Source organism: Penaeus japonicus, unplaced genomic scaffold, assembly GCF_977035675.1.
Source record: "Penaeus japonicus unplaced genomic scaffold, GWHDUDI00000001_assembly GWHDUDI00000002, whole genome shotgun sequence".
Classification (NCBI taxonomy): Eukaryota; Metazoa; Arthropoda; class Malacostraca; order Decapoda; family Penaeidae; genus Penaeus; species Penaeus japonicus.
This window is the reverse complement of record NW_028234404.1, coordinates 13,711,530-13,719,029: the sequence shown is the minus strand read 5'-3', so window position 1 is coordinate 13,719,029 and position 7,500 is coordinate 13,711,530. Positions and strand designations below refer to the sequence as shown.

At 20.0% G+C, this 7,500-nt stretch overlaps 1 protein-coding gene across 3 annotated transcripts in view; it reads left to right on the top strand.

The window, feature by feature from the left end:
* The window catches only part of LOC122247122 (protein D2), an 89,668-nt gene that overhangs the window by 49,145 nt on the left and 33,023 nt on the right, over positions 1-7,500 (top strand). The window lies entirely within an intron of this gene.

The window sequence follows — 7,500 nt, the reverse complement described above, 5'->3', positions numbered from 1 at the left end:
ATATATTTAAATATGTGGCATAGTTTAGATTATAGTATATATGCCTACTTACACTAAAGGGTGATATAGCCCGTCCTGTATATATCATAGTATAAGAATTATACATATAATATACTTAGTGACATATATATAGGTCTATGTATGTATATAACTATACAAATATTATTTCACATCTACTATAGCATGCACAGTATATATACTATAGCATTAATTTATATATAATATACATTTACATACAACTTTATAGACGATATATACTATAAATCCATTAACTATATATCATTAGTATAGTATAGTAGCATAATTATGTGGCGTGTATGTGTATATATTATACATGTGTTCTGTTTATATATATATGTATATAAATCTCTATATAGTTACATATTTTTTGAACATTTTATAGGCTACAGTATATCAGATATTTATAGTGCGTGGATTAGATATATATTCCTCGTATGTATGATCATAATATACGTGACAAAGACCATCACGATTAGTATATTACTATTATATTATATGTATAAATATATTTATATATATACATAAATATGTATATATCTAAGAATAATACCTTAATATATGTAATATATATTCATATATTATATATATATATATATATATATATATGTATATATAGTATATATTCACTCTCTCTCTCTCTTTATATATATATAAATAATATAATAAAAATATACTTATAATATATATATAATATAATATACATATATATATCTATATATATATATATATATTATATATATATATAAATATACATAGAAATTTATATTCTATGTATATATTTATATTTTATAATTATATGTATATATATGTATATATAATAAATATCTATTAATATACACACCACACATAATATAATATATAAACCGACACATTTATGTACAAATATGTATATAAATATTGTATATATAATATATATATGCATATATGTAGTATATATGTATGGTATATATATATGTATGTCTATATGGTATGTAAATCAATAATGGTTATGTATATAATCTGGTTTTGGTATAATATTCTAAAATCTGTCACAAATGATTTGTAATCTGTCTGTATGTATATAATGTATGTTTATTCTCTATGATTATCTATAATCTGACTGTAACAATATATGTAAGTATCAATCAGTAATATAAATATCTGTATTTCTAATATATAGACAGTATCTATCCAAAATCTGTAGTAATCATATATGTAAGTAACTATATATGTTTGTATATATATGTATGTATATATATATGTTTGTATATATATATATATGTATATATATATGTATGTATGTATATATATGTATGTATTATATGTATGTTATATATGTATGTATGTTATATATATGTATGTATATATATATGTATGTATGTATATATATGTATGTTTGTTATATATATGTATGTATATATATATATGTATGTATATATATATGTGTATATATATATGTATACATATATATTTATATATATATGTATATATACATAAATGTATATATATATGTATATATATATTAAATATATATTTATATTTATATATACTTATATATATACATTTATGTATATGTATATGTATATATATGTATAAATGAATATATATATATATATATATATATGAATGTGTATATATATTTATACATATATATCTATCTATATATATACATATATATATATTTAAATGATATACACATACACATTTATGTATATATATGTATATATATGTATATATTTATGTATATATATACATATATATGTATATATATGTGTCTGTGTGTATGTATATATATATATATAAATATATATATATGTATGTATATATGTGTATAAATATGTATGTAGATATATGTATGTAGATATATGTATATAGATATATGTATATATATATATGTATGTATATATATATGTATGTATATATATGTATATATATGTATATATATGTTAATTGATGTATTTATTGTATTGTATATGTAATTCTGGGAGGTGGGGTTATAGGTGTTGTGATTGACGGTGTAGAGTCTGTTGTGTGTATGTATTTGTATCGTGTGGTGTGGTGTGTGAGAGAATGTTTGGCTGGGGAGTGTATGTGTGAGTGTAGTTAGTTGGAGAGTGTGTATGTGTGTTTGTTTATTGTCTGTTTATGTGAATGTAGTGTATGTGTTTGTGTGTTGTATGAGTGGTGTGTCTGTGTTAGATTTGGTTTGTGGGTATTTGTTGTGTGTGGGTGACTTTGTTTTGTGATTATGATTTGGTTGTTTGTGTAAGTGATGACTCTTTGTGGCGTTATTTAACTTGTGTGTATTAGTTGTTTCTGTGTTTTCTTTTTGTGGCTTTGTGTTGTTTGTACATTCATACATTTTTATGCTGGTGTTGGTTTTTGTTTTGTGTGTGTGTGTGTGAGTGTGTGTGTGTGTGTGGGAGAATTTGTGAGTGTGAGTGTGTTTTTTGTGTGTTTATTGGTGGGTGTGTGTGGTAGGGAGTATGGGATGTGAGTGGGTGTGTTCTGGATTTGAGTGAGTGTGCGGTTGTGTGTGTTTTGGAGGGTTCAAATTGGCATTGTGTTTGTTTGGTGTGTGTGTGGACTGTGATGTGTGTGTGTGGGTTGTTGTGGTGTTTTGATTGTGTGTGGGTTTGTGTGTTATATAGTTGGTGTAGTATCTTGGTTATGGGGGTTGTGTGTGAGTTATAGATAAGTGTGTTGATTGTTGTGTGTGAGTGTGTTTGTTACTGTTTTGGGATGGGGTTATGTTAATTACTGTAGAGTGTGTGTGTGTGAGTGTGTTGGTTATTTAGGGGTTTGGGTGAGTGTGGTGTTTGAGTGTGGTGTGTTAGGTGTTTTAGGTATGCGAGTTTTGGTGAGTGTGTGTGGGTTTGAGGCAGTTAGGTGGGTGCTGTGAACCTAGTATGATGAGTCATTTCTTAGTATGGTTGTGGTTGGGTGGGTTTTCTTTGTGTATTTGTGTGTGTCTGGGTGTTTGTATATGAGATTGAAAGTGTGCTGTGAGTGTGTCTGTGTGTTTGGCATGTGTGTGTATGTGGTTCAGGGTGTTTTTGTGTGTATCGGTTTGTGAGTGTGTACTGTGTGTCTGAGTGGGGTGTGAGGTCATGTGTTTGAGTGTGTTGGCTAGGGTGTTAAATTTATCGTTTTTGTAATCGGTTGAGGGTTTTTGTTTGTACTGTGTGAGGGTGTGTGTGCTTGTCTGTTTTTTGTGGTGTGGTGTCCTGGTGAGTGGGTTTTTGTTTGTAATTTGTCTGTTTGTGTTTGATATGTGTTTGTATGTTTTTCTGTTGTATTGTGACAAAGTTGTTGAGACATATTGAGTATTGTCTGAGCGTTTTATGAGAGTTAAATGTAGTCTGGTTTTTAGATTTATTGTGTGAGATTTTTTTTGTGTTTGATATGTTTTTGAGTAGTTTTTTTTTGTTTATTGTTTTGTTGTATTATGATATGTATTCTGTGAGTTCGGACTGTGTTACTGGTTGTATTGTGGACGTTTGTGTGTTTGTTGGGAGTTTGGGTGTATGTTTTGTTTATTGGTTAATTTGAGATAGTGTTGTATATATAGATTATATTGGTTTATGGTTTTGTTGTTTTGATTTATTTATAGTATGTGATATGTATAGGTATACATATATACATGGATTTAGTTTTTTTGTTTTAGGTTTACATATTTTATGCTTTTTGAGCATTTTATTTCTTCTTCTGGTATTGAGTGATATAAACATTTATGTCGGTCTGATTTTTTTGTTGTGATTTTGGGAGTGTTTGTGTGTGGGATAGAGTTTGTCTTAGTTTACATTCTGTATTTATGTATTTGTTTGAGTGTGTTTGTTTGAGTTTTTTTATTGTGTTAGTTATTTGTTCTTTTTTAGATTGTGATTTATTGGTTTGTATATACTTTTTACAGGTTAGTATTTTTTGTGATATTAATTTTAATTATTGTTTTTATTATAACCTTGATATTTGCCTGTTGTATTTAATTATTTTTATTTTTTTTTTTTTTATTTGTGGTTTATTATTCTTTACTTAAATTTTCATTGATTTACATTTTTATTAAGTATATATATTTATACAATATATATATATGATAATTTTAATATTTTTATATAATCAATATTTTTATATGGCTGTTTTTTTATTTTTCTTGTATTGTTTTATTTATATTGTGATATTAGATTTTTAGATTTAGTTATAGTTGTTTATAGTTATTTCGTATTATGTTTGATATTATATTTTTTAGTATATTATATATACATATTGTTAGTCTTTTTTTGTCATCACGATTCTTTTTTGTATAATATATGTATTGTTTATATTACTTATATATACGTACATGTTTTTTTTTTATATATATATATTTATATTTATATTTTTTTCTTTTATATAGACTTATTATACTTTTTTACTGTTATGTGATGGATATGTTCTAGAAGTATTTTTTGATCATCTTTTTTTTGTTGGTATATTTTTTAGATAATGACTTTTAGATGGTATATATTTGGATATTTATAGGTATACTTGTAATATAGACCTATGGTTATTTTATATGTTCTTTATATATTATCTATTATATTTTTTATATTTATTAGATAGTTTTATTATATGATATTTTATTTAATTATATATTATATATATTATGTATTATATATGGGATTTATTTATTATATACATTTTTATTATATATATTATATTTATTTATTTATATTATATATATTATATTTATTTGATATTTTATGATTTATTTTTATTATAATATTTAGTTATCTTTATAACATATATTTGTTTATTTTGGTTATAATTATATATATTTATATATATTTATAGATATATTTTTATATTGTTATATATTTTTTTATATATAGATTTTATATGTATTTTATTTATATATGACTTTATACATATATACAGGATTATAGAACATCTTGATATATACTATTTATATACTTTTATTTACATATATATTAAAGTTATATATATATACATAATCTAATATATATATATATATAGATATATATATCTTATTTTATATTTTGTATACAATAGGAATTTATTCATATACTTTGTCATCTTTAATCTTATTCTTGTGTATTTAATTTTTTTTTTTATTATTGTTATTTATTTATAGTTATTTATTTAGTTATTTTTTATAAACATATATAGACTATTTTATAGAACTATTGATACATTTTTTAGTTCTTGATACTATTTTACATATATTTTTTTTATATTTTTTTTTTCTCATATATATTTAATATATATATTATATTTATATATATGCTCATCTAAATGTTTTACAGTATGTTATGTATATGCATGTATATATGTATATATATATATGCTTTATTATATGTATATATATTATAGATATATATATGATTTATATATGTGATATATGTTTATATTATATAATTTATAATATATATATGTAGATATAATTTATATAATATAGTTTATATTTGTATATTAAGCATATATATATATATATAATATAATATATATATAAATATAATATATAATATGTCTATATATATGTAATATGATATAATGATATATGATATATATACATATATAATAGAAGTAATATATAATGTAAATATATATATATATAAATATAATGTTTAATATGTATATACATATGAATATTATATTTATCTATATATAGTTTATATATATGTATATATATATGGATAGAGATGTATATATGGATATATATGTATATATGGATATATATCTATATTGTGATAATATGTATATATGGATATATATGTATTTTATATGATATTATATGGATATATATGTATTATATGTATATATGGTTGATATATATAGATATATATACATATAAGCATATATATGTATATATGTAATATTACACATGTTATGCCATATATTTGTATATATTTTATATGTACACATGCAAATGTGTATAAATGTTTATATATGTATATATATATGTATATATATCTAAATTCATAGTTATATTACTTATATTTATATATATATATATTATATATAAACACATATTTAATATATATATATATTATATTATATATATATATATATATCTAAATATACATATAAAATAATGTAATTTCATATATAGAAATACATATATATAGATAGATAGATCGATTTGTTTATATATAAGTAAATAGTTTATATGTATGTGTGTATTTATATAAATATATATATATTTATATAGTCTATATATCTATCTATATGTATATTTTATAAGATATATATAATATATATATATATATATATATATATTAAATAATATAGATAGATCATAGATAGATAGATAGATATATACATATATATATAATATATATAATTTATATAAATACAACCCAAACATATAAACATATATACAATATATAGAAAAACAATTCCTATCTATCTATATATATGTATATATAAATTATAAAATTCTTATAGTCATGGATATATATACAATAAATGTATATATATTATATATCTATTTTATATATATTCTATATATATATATATATATATTATATATATATTTATTTATATATTATATATATATATTAATATATATATATATTATAAATATATATATATTATATATATGATTATATATATTATATATATAAATATATATATATATAATAATATATATATATATATATATATATGATAATAATATATATATATATATATATATATATATATATAGAATATTGTTGTGGTATTTGTGTGTGTGTGGTGTGTGTGTATATATAAATATATATATATATATATATATATATATATATATATATTATATAATATATATATATGAATTCAAATTAAGGTGTAACTATATTTATATATATATATAACCACATACATATTCTATATGGGTATATTTTTATTTGGGGGGGGGGGGGGGGGGGGGGGGTGTATATTTTTATAGTTAAATTTTATATGAATATATATTTATTATATATATATGATATGTATATCAATTATATGTATATATGTATTTGTTAATATTATATGTATATATTATATGTTTAGATGTTTATGTATTTATGTTATACGTAGATATGTATATGTTATGTATATTTTATATATACGTATATATGTATATGTATATGTATATGTAAAAAATGGTATATGTATGTATATGTGTATATATATGTATATTAATATTTGTATATTTATCTTTATTATTATACATATGTAAATATTTATATATTGTAAATATGTAAATATATGTATAATGTATATCTATATATAAAAATGTATATGTATATATAGTTATTTATATGTATGTATGCGTATATGTATGTATATTTTTATATATTGTTTCATATATTCATATATATGCATTTATTTATATATATTTACATATTTATATATAAATATATATGTATATATATGTTCATATGTTTATAGATATGTATATTTGTTTATGTACATCGTTATATATGTGTATCTGTTTATATGTTTATATATACATTCAATTATATATTTATGTATATATAT